Below are 14,083 nucleotides of genomic sequence, written 5' to 3' on the forward strand. Positions count from 1 at the left end.
ATTGAATCCAAAGGTGGATGAAAGGGTATTTGGGAACCAATATGTGGATGAAAGGGATATTTGGAAGCCAATAGGTGGATGAAGGATAGTTTGTATCATTTCCAATAGTTTGAGGATATTTTAGGTCCTTTTCCATAGATAATATAAAGTCAAATGTAGACAAGATGATATGAGACCTCTCTAAGGCCACCATTTAGGGGTGTATCTAGAGGGGGTGTCATGAGTTCACGTGAACCTATGTTCCCCTCTCTAGATCATATATAGTAATGTTATATTTTTTAAAATATATTTAAATAAAGATGTGTGAACCCACGTTCAAAATATCATATAATAATACCATGATGATTGGGTGCACCTCTCTAAGTGAGGATAGATATTTAAATCTTATATCTATCTTGTTTTTTTTTGGTGACACCTCTCCAAATGGTTATCTGTTACACTTCTGGCATTTCAATTAATTTTTCTTTTGGTTTTTTTCCTTTAAGCTTTCAAAATATTTAAGTGTGTTACATTGAAAATCCCTAAAAAATTAGTACTGTAATTTTTTTATATAATTAAATCAAATGTGTATATTAAAATTTAAAACTAGTAGGATTATATATTTTGGACCTATAACTTTTAAAATTTAATGGTTCATATTAAGAACCTAAAAGTCAAACCGATCAAATTTATATTTAAGACTGTATTTTTTCGTAACTGTGCACCCATCTTGTCAAAATTCTGGATATGCCTTTGCGGCACCATTTATCTTTATTGACATTTTTCTTTAATCTCCCCTGTTTTCTTAATTAAAGTAGAATAATTGAATGTAATTAAGAAAGCAAAATACATGATTGGAATTTGGAGTGACTTCTCAACTCTTCATTAATAAATATAATAATTAATATAATAACTTATACACAATAAATTAGTATGATTATTTAAAAAATTACAATTCCATTCATCTTTTTATTCAAATTTTTGACATTTTTCTTAATTTTTTCTATGTATAATTTATTAGAAAATCTAAAACTATCTCTTGATATTTATTTAAACAACAGAGGTTGATATTCTTTTTCATGAAATAGTTTTTATATAACTATAGACATTAAACACTATTTTATTCCTCCTTTATTTCCTTTATTATAGGTCTTAAATTCACAACTCATTTATTCCATTTTTACTCTTAATAATATTCATAACCCATACCATACTTTTCATGTTCAAAAATCCTAAATATTTAATTTAAAATTTAAAACACCTCAAGGTATTCCTTCATTTTATTTATATAAATTCATATTTTTTTGTTTCACAAGTCTCCTTCCAAGATCATTCTATTATTTTATGTTTGAAGTAGAAATATATATATATATATATATATGTATATATTTCATGTAATACTATTTTCATGTTTTAATCTTGAAGAAGAAGACTCTTCCACAGAGATCGGCTTGTGAAATGAATATCGATAACGAAATTATGAATTGATGAATTGATTTATTGAATTCTTATTTTTTTGATAATGGAAGTTGTAAAAATGATGTTTGTATTGTATTACTTTCTCCTTTATTTTTTTGTATGTTTTCTTGATACCTTTTTAGCTTTATTTTGTCACGATCCAAAAATAGACGTGATGACACTCGTCTTATCCCACCAAGAGCCTAAAACCCAACTAATACGGTGAATGCGGAAGTAAAACAAGAAAAAGGGTCTAACACCATTTAATAATGCGGAAGTCATAATCAACTCAAAATAAAACTCCAAAACCGGGTAGTCACATGTACAACCCTCTAAAGTATTACAATTGATTCGAAAGAAATATACAAGTCTCAAATGACATTGTTTTTAGAATAGAACAAGATCATAAATAGGAGTAAGAAGGTCAGCTGAGATGACAAAAAACTACCTCACAAATCTCTACAGGAAGCCTCGGGAAAGAAGAGAATAGAAAGTATCACGAAGATCCGGACTCGTAACCTACAAAAATGTTGGAGCAAGGGCTAAGTACCAAACCATACGGTACTCAGCAAGTAAACTTCTAAACACAAGCTAAGGGAATAGAATATGGATACTCCTTATATCCCAACCAAACCTCTACAACTACAACCTGCATAAAAACCAGTCCAATCTAACAGTTCACAATTTACATAGCCCACAACTCAACAACAACAATCTAACAATTACATATTCTCAACAACAAGCTCAATATTCATTAATCACAAGTTCCACAGAAGGCACTCGCAAGATCAGCACACACAAGATCAAGTTCACCAATGAAAAAGATGTGCAAGACAATGTAATGCAATGTCAAGTATATAGTGATGCATGTCTGACCTAATGATACACACCCGTTGTCTCTCAGCCTGAGACCCATGGGGGACATATCTGTCCATGCATCAGTTGCGACGTGTGACACGACCCTCGATAATAAAATCCACCACGACGTGCGACACATCCCTCGATAATAAAATCCATCGCAGTGTGCGACACGTCCCTCGAAATATAATATTTATCGCAGTGCGCAACACGTCCCTCGAAATGGTACATCCTATTTATTTTTTATTCTTCCTCAATTCACATAAAACTTGTTATGACAACCATATCTCAGAACCAATGCAAATGACATGGTCACACAAATAATGGGGAGATGGCCATTTTCATAACAATGCACAATTCACAACAACACAATAGTGATACCACATCAACAATGAATCAATAAGCCTTTCAAACCATTCTTAACGCATCACACATCAATAATTAATCACATCGCCTTTTGTTACCCTTTTTTTCATCGTTAGAATTATTCAATATGGACAAGTCACCCATCACCAAGTCTCATTACTTCCCAACACATACCACAAGGAAATACACGATTCTATACACTTAAAAAGAATTTAGAAATCCATTTGCCTCGAACAATTACTCTGGGACTTGAGTATTCTCATTTCGGTGAACTTCCAAACAAATGCAATCTATTCACATAATAATAACAATAAGATTTTGAAACTAACAACACCCATATTACTATATTTCTAGCCTAGACCCAAAAACTTACTCAAATCTATAATTAAGTTCCTAATTTTGGCGCCAATTAATATGTCAACTTTCATATTTCTCAAATTGAAGCCTTGGGTTAGGTCTTAATTGCTCCAAATATCATAAATGTAATAGACTTCATGTAATATAATACACTGAATATTTAATTACCCATCTCAATATATCATAACCTAATTTATAACGTGATAATAATAATAAGGAAATTAACCATTTACAAACCATTAACTAAAACCAAATCTGAAAACCTCCAAAATACATATGCATTTTTGTCTCTTCTGTTACTTCAACCAAAAAGACCCTAATCATCACTTACCATCAATTCCTTACTACAACCACTTAACCCATCAATTTATATCACCCACGTTGCCTCTTTTCCAATCCAAATTCACGTGCAGTGAATACTACACCCATAATCATCTAAGCTTCCTCCAATGGGCCCTAATTGTCACGTCACAAGTCTACACCCTGGACGTTGCCGACACTCAAGAACCATTGATGGTCCCCAAGCGAACCCTCATCCTAGCTGACTACAATCAGAAGACTAACTTAAGCATACAAAAGCTTAAAAACTGAATTAAGTTCAATTAACTTAACTTTAAAATAATCTGAACAATACTCAATAGTTAACTCAGAGTTTGTAAAAACAACTCAAAGAATATACATACTGAAAACTACTCAACTTTGTCTATCTATGAAGCCTCTACTATTACAGAAGTATATCGAGACAACACCCACGACATCTCAAAACTACTAACTGTAAGATAAAACGTGAAGTCCTCCAGAATATAAGAAGGCTCACCAAAGCTGACTGGAACATCCCATGACCTCAACGAAACACCTGTTGATGATCCTGAATACTTGTATCTGCATCATTAAACGATGTAGGCCAAATGGCTCAGTATATGAAATGTACGAGCATATAAGGGGAATTTTAAAGCATAAACATAAGCTTGAACTGGTGGAAAAGAAACATACTTACCTCTTCTCAACTCACTCAACTCAAATAAAAGAAACATAGTTCAACTCAACTTAGAGAAAATAGGGCTCAACTCAATGATAGGATATTCACCTCAGTGAAATAAGGCTCAACTCAATAAAATAAGTTTTAAAACAATTTGTTAAAAGACTTCTTAAAATAGGGTTCATGCCGAATATGGACGTGAACGACTCAATTCAAGGTTTTCAATAACCAAGCATAGAATTCAATACTTCAAACTCAACAACTCCAAAATTCAAGGACTCAATGATACTACTCATATAAAAAATGCTCGAAAAGGGGGGGGGGGGGGTTCATACGAAATTATGGGCATGAACAACTCAACTCAAGGACTTCATGGGTAACATGTAATAGTCCCATGATTAGGTATATAATCTCAAAAGGGTTAGAAACTCAATATTCAAGACTTAGAACTTGAAGATACTACTCCTCTAGAGGATACTCAACTTATGGGGTTCATGCGGAATTTATGGGCATGAACAACTCGACTCAAGGGTCTACATAACAATATGGAACTCATGTATATGAATCTTCTCATTCTCAACCTTACTTCCTCAAAACATAGCTCAAATCGATAGTTGATCTCAAAGGATTCACAATTGAACTCAAAGACTTTCTTGAACTCTACTCATAACTCTCTTGAATTTATATTATGGATTCATGAGTTATGATTAATGATATAAAGAATCTCGTGATGATAATGTAGACTCATGAATACATTCTCCTTATTAACATATTCACTTACTCGAGTCTTGAAACAAGTTATTAGAAATTGTAAAAGACTCCTCAAAAAGACTCAAAGGGACTTTCTCAAAATACTCGAAAGAACTCTCAAGACTTGACTCTTAACTCTACCTTGAATTTGAATTATGGATTCAAGGGTTCTGATTTGTGATATGAAGGATATCGTGATGATTAAATGAGTTTTATATATTTAATCATAAGAAATGGTCAAATGAAACATTGTATGGGAGCAAGTCTACGACGCGGAGATTAATTATAATATTTGGTCTCGAAATAATTTTTGAAACAGTGGAGTCTGCGTTCTCTCCGCAACGCAGAGAGGGAATTTTCACTCTGAACAAAGTCACGGACCTGGTACCTTATTTTGAGCTCAGTTTTTTCTTACTCGTTTTCTAATCCCAATTTGCCTAGAATCGAATGGTTTCTTTCCCAAACACTTAGATTCGAACACTCAACTTATGTACACAATAATCTACTCCAAGCCACCCTCAATTCACTAACTTTTATCTCAAGAATTCATCAAACACATTCTAACTCAAGAATGGAAACAATACTTTCAAGAAACAAATCAAGAACTCAAATTCTTCAACTTCAAGAACGAAACTTCGCTGAAAATAACATGAATGGCATGAGGGTGAATGAACCCAACACTATGAGAAACTCACATACCTCTTAGGGATCAAATCCATGGCAAAAATCCGCAACAAACTCAAGAATCTCGACGAACGGTTTGATCCTTTCCTCTTTTCTCCTCTTTTCTCCTCTTTTCTCCTCTTTTCTCTTTTCTCTTCTTGAACTCTCTACTAAAACCCTAAGCGTAGATTAGGATTATAAAACTGAACTAAACCAGTTCAGACCCCTAAAACCTTACTAAAAATGAATTAAATCTGCTTGGGTAAGGAAAAAACCAAAATACCCCTCACTATTTTTGGGTAACTTTCCTTAACTAGACAACCTGACTTCAAAAGGGCATATCTCACTCATCCGAGCTCAAAGCTTAGCAAACTCGGTGGATTTGAAAAGATAATTCAAAGACCTTTCATTTGATATCTTATAGGCCACCTAACTCATCTTTTACTGAAAGGTATGGTCGTTTGAAGTTGGCCCTAAACTTAAGGAACTTACGAATGACTTTAATGAATTCTCTTTAGTTCTTTTTGGAGCTCAAGGTGCAACATCTAGTGACCTTAACACTCAAGAAATTTTAAATTCCTCAGTAAAATCCTACTCACAATGAAGGATGGTTCGAGTATTACTTCAAAAAAATTCTGGGGTGTTACTATATATCCCCCTTGGGATCATTTGTCCTCGAATGACAGCTGAACTGGTTATGGAATGGGTCTACTCTTATTATTTCTGTCATTCCAACTAGAATTGCCCGCATTACTCTTCAGAACCAACTAAGGGCTTTAATTTAGTTATTTCTCATAGCAAAACCTCATCCTCCTTTTCCTTCACATTTATAACTTTAGATGAATTAAACACACCATCACTATCACGATAAGATCATTAACCTTCTCTTTTTAACATCACTACATTACTAAATGGACCTCTAAAAAGATATCCCCCAAACTCTTTGGAACTCATTACTATTTTATTCTCAAACACTTGACTTGATTTCTCATCTTGTCATCTCCCCCTTAGGTCTAAAGCTAACACTTGAAAGCTATGGACCTATTCCATCATATATAAACTGGTCTACATCCTCTTTTACTCTAACAATCAGGAGAAGTTTATCTCATACCTACCGAACTCTCCATAAGCAGGTACTAAGACCTCTCTCTAACGTGTTTCTCTTAACCTCTTATGATTACATACTATCTCAATACACCTCTTAATGCTCTTGTTACTCTTGTGACTTAGCCACACTTCATTGCCCTTATCTAAATGTTAGGGTCTCTCACTTGTACCACTCATATTTATTGCAGCTAACATTCAATTTCTCACCTGCTCTATGTTAAGTCTTCTAGATCAAATCCCAAGACTAACATCATCACTCTCATGTTGCCATTCTTTTGGTCATGACACTCATCTCAAATTCAAGCTTATTGTTTATTACTAAACTCGAATATCAATATGATTGCTCACCTACTATACTAACTCGCCACTACTATGCACAATTTTAGAAACACTCGTTCACTAGGACCTTATGACAAGTATCAATCCTTATATCTCTGTCTACATACTCACAAATTACCATCACATTCCACTTCACAACTTAAGTACTACTTACTGCGCATTATCTCTCAAATAGTTCTATCATCCTCTAAATACCATGGGGTTCTCCTTTCAAAATTTATAAGCCTAGCTTGGGTCTATAACTTCATTAGTACTATGCTATCTGATTCCACACCTATATTTAGTATCCTCTAACACGATGATACATCGACCTCAACTCTATTCTGGTTAACAATATACTCTAACTTATATTAACTAGTAACTATTCCTCTTTCTTCTATCAAGAACTCTCTACAACCTTATTATTCTTTTTTCTACTCTTAAAGGAACTCATCACTTATAATTGACCGGGTACACGATTGCAATAACATAATTTGCCTCATCACTATCTCCTTTCCTTAGATAATTGAACCTCTGCATACTTTCCTCTAGTTTTGGGTACTTTCACTACTACTGCTCATGATCTCGTAACTTATGTTACCTTTTCAGGCAAAAATACTACCCAAGCTCTAATCATACTTCCTCATAAGGATCTTAGTTATAACAAAGCTTAAGTAAAAGAGTACAACTCATTTTTAGCTCAAACCCACGATTCATATAATTATGGGTGCATTCCTCTGAAACTCAACACTTAACTCACTCATGGGCTTCTCTCAAACCGTTCTGGAGTCTCATGACTTCCTCAAGACTCTTGTTAAGAATAACTCATCGATAAAGGACTGGCTTTTCTGTTCAACCACCTCTAGTATGAGGGGTAGTCGAATGAATTTGAGAAATGCACGAGTATGAATAATCTCTATGACTTAGCTCTATTGAACGATTAAGAGTATGAAAGAAGGTAAACTTTTCTTAAATGTCTGTAGTCCCTAATTTATAGAAGTGGAGCCCTCACAACCATAAACAAGATTGTGCCGACACGTCTTCATAGACACCCTAAGACACCTGAACTCTGTGCTCTGATACCAAGTTTTTCACGACCCGAGTTTACACCCTGGACGTGGCCGACACTCGAGAACCATTGTCGACCCCCAAGTGAACCTCCATCCTCGCCGACTACAAGCAGAAGACTAACTTAAACATACAAAAGCTTAAAAACTGAATTAAGTTCAATAAACTCAACTTTAAAATAATCTGAACAATACTCAATAGTAACTCAGAGTTTGTAAAAACAACTCAAAGAAGATACATACTGAAAACTACTCAACTTTGTCTATCTATGAAGCCTCTACTATTATAGAAGGATATCGGAACAAGACCCACAACATCTCAAAACTACTAACTGTAAGATAAAGGTGAAGTTCTTCGAAATATAAGAAGGCTCACCAAAGTTGACTGGAACATCCCATGACCTCAACGAAACGCCTGCTGATGATCCTGAATATTTGTATGTGCATCATGAAACGATGCAAACCAAATGGCTAAGTACATGGAATATATGAGCATGTAAGGGAAATTCTAAAGCATAAACATAAGCTTGAACTGGTGGAAAATAAACATACTTACCTCTTCTCAACTCAACTCAAAGAAACATAATTCAACTCAACTCAGAGAAAATAGGGCTCAACTCAATAATAAAATATTCAACTCAGTGAAATAAGGCTCAACTCAATAACAAGATACTCAACTTAATATAAAGCAACAATACAGATGCAATTTATGGAAAACTTTTAAAACAGTAGAAAGCAACTCAATGTATTGAAAAATACAATAGTAACTCAGTTTGTATGCAAGGATACAAGATAAACTTTGCTTGTATATGAAAATACAAAGTAAACTCTGTGTATATAAGAATACAAAAATATCTCTATGGGAGTTTCTCTAACCGACAACCATCACTATGAGTTATATGATGATACAATGTCAAACCCACGCTTCCAGAGCCGTCCTATACTTTGCATGGGTATAGAACCTACTACTAAGTGGATCACTAGTCTATGCTAAAAGCATTAAGAAATCATCTAAAAAGTATGACCCTTTCTACCCACATTGGCTACATGGTTTATGAGGGTTGTGAGTTGTATGAACTCTCCCCCATATTGGTGCTCAATACTACTCCTGAAATATACTTAGCTCATTATGTTTCAAAGAAAACATTTCTTCTTTTTGTGGTTTGAGATTATTACTCAAAAATCTTTCTCTTAAAAGAGATGGTACTCAAACTGCTCAAAACTCTTTTGGAAATCTCAGTTTCCTCTCATCTTAAATGTAAAAACATTTATTCTTGGGAATACTTAGTTCCCATATATCATTTTAAAGAAAATGAACTCAGCTCTACTCTTCCTCAACTCAGTGCTCAAGTTTTTAAAACAAGTTTTAAAACAATTTGTAAAAAGACTTTTTAAAATAGGTTTATGCCGAATATGGACGTGAACGACTCAATTCAAAGTTTTCAATAACCATGCATTGAATTCAATACTTCGAACTCAACAACTCCAAAACTCAAAAAGTCAATGATACTACTCATCTCAAGAATGTTCAACTCGGGGGATTCATGCGGAATTATGGGCATGAACAACTCAACTCAAGGACTTCATAAGTAACATGTGATAGTATCATGATTAGGTATATAATCTCAAAAGGGTTAGGAACTCAATACTCAAGACTTAGGAACTTGAAGATACTACTCTTCTCAATACTCAACTTATAGAGTTCATGCGGAATTTATGGGCATGAACGACTCGACTCGAGGGTCTACATAACAATATGGAACTCATGTATATGACTGTTCTTATTCTCATACTTACTTCCTTAAAACTTAGCTCAAATCGATAGTTGATCACAAAGAATTCATAATTGAACTCAAAGACTTTCTTGAATTCTACTCATAACTCTCTCTTGAATTTGAATTATGGATTCAAGAGTTATGATTAATGATATGAAGGATCTCGTAATGATAATGTAGACTCATAAATACATTCTCCTCATTCACATACTCACTTACTTGAGTCTTGAAACAAGTTATTAGAAATGGTAGAAGACTCTTCAAAAAGACTCAAAGGGACTTTCTCAAAATACTCGAAAGAACTCTGAAGACATGACTCTTAACTCTGCCTTGAATTTGAATTATGGATTCAAGGGTTGTGATTTGTGGTATGAAGGATATCATGATGATTAAATGAGTTTTAGATAGTTAACAAGAAGAAATGGTCAAAAAAACATTGTATGGGAGCAAGTATGCGACGGAAAGATTAATTATAATATTTGCTCACGAAATAACTTTTAAAACATTGGATTCCGCTTTCTCTCCGAGACGCGGAGAGGGAAATTTTACTCTGAAGGAACAGGTTCGCGACGCGGACTTGGTACCTTATTTTCTACCCCGATCTTTTCTTACTCATATTTTAACCCCAATTTGCCTAGAATCGAATGGTTTCTTTTCCAAACACTTAGATTCGAATACTTAACTTATGTACATGATAATCTACTCCAAGCCACCCTCAATTCACTAACTTTAATCTCAAGAATTCATTAAACACATCCTAATTCAAGAACGGAAACAATAGTTTCAAGAAACAAATTAAGAACTCAAATTCTTCAACTTCAAGAACGAAACTTTGCTGAAAATAACATGATTGGCGTGTGGGTGAACGAACCCAACACTATGAGAAACTGACTTACCTCTTAGGATCAAATCCATGGCAAAAATCTACAACAAAACTCAAAAATCTCGACGAACAGTTTGATCCTTTCCTCTTTTCTCTTATTTTCTCTTCTCAAACTCTCAACTAAACCCCTAAGCATAGATTAGGATTATAAAACTGAACTAAACCAGTTTACACCCCTAAAACCTCACTAAGAATGAATTAAATCTGATTGGGTAAGGAAAATACCAAAATACCCCTCACTATTTTTGGGTAACTTCCTTAACAGGACAGTCTGACTTCAAAAGGGCATATCTCACTCATCCGAGCTCGAAACTTAGCAAACTCGGTGGCGTTGGTAAGAAAATTCAAAGAACTTTATTTTTATAGTTTATGGGCCACCTAACTCATCTTGTACTAAAAGTTATTGTCGTTTGAAGTTGACCCTAAACTTAAGGAACTTACGAATAACTTGAACGAATTCTCTTTAGTTGTTTTTAGAACTCAATGTGCAACACAAGTGAACTTAACACTCAAGAAATTTTAAATTCCTCGGTAAAAATCTTACTCACAGCGAAGGATGGTTCGAGTCTTAGTTCAAAAAATTTCTGGAATGTTACACTAACGATAGCCATACTATTTCACATCTATATGCTAATAATATTTTGCCTTAATTATCAAACCAACATCTACGTATATCAGCATAAAAAAATGGTTAAGGATTTCTCTGTACCTGGAGGCCTTCTTTTCTTTGTTTCTCTTCGTGCACCTGTGTCGTTTGCACAAGTGTGGTTCTTTTCTTGCTTTTAATTCTTTATGGAAAATAATTATGGACTACTAAATAAATAAATATTAATTCCTAATAATTTCTTCATATACATGGGCCATGTGGTAAGGGTATTAAATAAATTATGGATTTGGCCCAATAACCACCAACTAATAAAAATTAATTATTTAATAAAAATTCGTCGACTAAATAACCACAGTTAAACGAATCGTTTAAGATTCTCATTTAAATTTTATGAAAAGGTTCTTTTATGAAAGAAATAGATCTAGTACTCAAACGGACTAATGGATCGTTACATAATCCACCACTAAAAACTATGTCCGTCCTCGAGCATAAAAAAAGAGAAGGAATAATAACTAACTTTACCAAACGTCTAGCTTATGATCTTCTAATCGGTGTTCATCTCTCAAAGTGAGCTCCTCCTTAAGACCATTCCATCAAGATTAACTACAAAGAAACAAATGATTATCAGGCCACATACTAACCCATGAACTCAATCTAAATTGAAACCCACTGGACCATAACACAACCATCATGATGAGTTTTTTTTTCTCATATAACCAAGATAACACTCTAAATCAATACTGGCTACAACTAGAAGTGAGTGTGAACCAACCACCACACACTCATAATGCACAAACCATCACAGATATTATCAAGATTTCCTTTCCATAACACAATCTTTTCACGAGTTTAAGTTATAAAAATTTAATCTTTAGATATCGGATACTCATCAAGGGAGAATCAATCTTATCTAACCCAAAGAAGAAAATGATTAAGTAAACACCCAACAAGCGATACACTTCAAAATTCAGAACCTCTAACAACACTCCTAGACAATTGTAACTCATTATATCTCTTATATAAGTTCTCATAAGTGATGTTGCGCGTGTAAACTACTGGTATACTTCAACTATCTCAAACAACACCAAATCTACCATAATTGAAATGACTATGTCTTTCCAAGGATCCTACCTATCAAGAGGATCGGTACATCCGATCCACCACTGGAGATTCACCTATAAATGTGGAAACACACGTGGACATATGCAATGAATCATACTGCAAATCATGTCAGAAACGAAGTAGGTGATCACAAAAGAATGTACGGAACCAAGGTCAAATAACACAAGATACTCTTTTCATAGTGTCCATACCAAATATTTTCATTCATTTGACTCCATCTCTTTGATTTTTAGCTACCCGCAATCCACTGGTCTTGTCCCCAATACGATCCTACTCATACTCAATGTATCATACCTCACATACTTCTCATATTACTCCACTGAAGTCAACCATCTTAATACTAACAAAACATCATAACCACACTAGTCATTTACCTTACTCTCAAACTTTCACTAGTATCAAAGTCTTTTAAGCAACACATTGTCGCCTTCAAAAATTATGAACCATGGCTCCCTTTATTTTCATTTAAGCGTTCCATGACAGATAGGAGTCACACTTAAGACTGATAGAACTAATTCAAAATCTAAAAGTAATTTTCCATCGAGGTACAACAATTGAATCACACCCAAAGTCAACTTCACACAAACTTTCACATACAATATTTCAACTACTATTCCAAACCATCACATAACTCATTCTAAAACTCATAGAAATCCTTGGTCACTCAAATAATTATGTATACTATAAGCTCATAACATTTATTTACCATCCAATGTCTATGCAATGCATCACAATAGTTTGTGTAGTATCATCAATAGGGTAGTATCAATCTAACTCGAAATCCTTAATAATCATGTAGAATTGTATCATATCATATAGTGCATCCACAAGTCAATTATAACACCCCGGATTCAGAAAAGGGCAAAGAAACAATTTTCAGGAAGTTGCAGGTGCCAATTGATGATGGTCAACCACGGCCCGTGGTAGGGACCACGGACCGTAGGTGTGGTCCGTGGTTGGTGTTGACATCCTTTGAAAGGGCGTAACGTCGCGATGACTCACCAAAAAATAATAAACAGTTTAAAGAATGAAATAATTTTAAAAAGGGTAAAGGGGTTTAAAGAGAATCGCCACCTAATTTTAGGTAAACTAGGAAACCAATTAATTAACTTAATAAAAATGTCTACGAAACCAAAGATTCTAGGTAAGGGATTCAAGTTATTCTGAAGGGAAGGTATTAGGCATCCTTCGAAATTCACAATTATGGATCCTGACTGAATTCATTTTTTTCAAATTGAGGAGGAGATAAAAACAAGTATACAAGTATAATAAGCAAGTGATATACACAAGTAATAAAATGAAACAATAATATAAGAAACGGCATAAAGCTTGACTAATATCGATATATACAAAATAATGAATACATAATATAATTCGAATTTCATTCGAATAGCTTTAATGGAAAGCAATTATGTGTACATGTAAAGACACTTAATAAAAGTATTAGTAATAAATAAACATGAATAAAAATAAATTATCAAAGCATAACTTAAAAGCAAAAACCCGTCTTATTAACATGGAATGCCTTGGAAACCAATGATAATTTCTTCATCGGCTATTTTAACAAACAAAATATGAACATAAATCAAATTTCCGTCTTTTAACATTGGAAAAACCTCCAAAACCGGCAGAGAGATTTTTCATTGGTCATTGTACATACAACACAACACAATAAACAATAATAGCAACAAAATCTTATAATATAGTAACTAAATATAAACCAACAATATATGAACAGTAACAAAATATAAAATTCATTGGAACAAATTTCCACACCAAATCAATAAACAAAGA

The sequence above is a fragment of the Solanum verrucosum genome, unplaced genomic scaffold (genome assembly GCF_900185275.1).
Source record: "Solanum verrucosum unplaced genomic scaffold, falcon-dt-bn FXZP01000291.1, whole genome shotgun sequence".
NCBI lineage: Eukaryota > Viridiplantae > Streptophyta > Magnoliopsida > Solanales > Solanaceae > Solanum > Solanum verrucosum.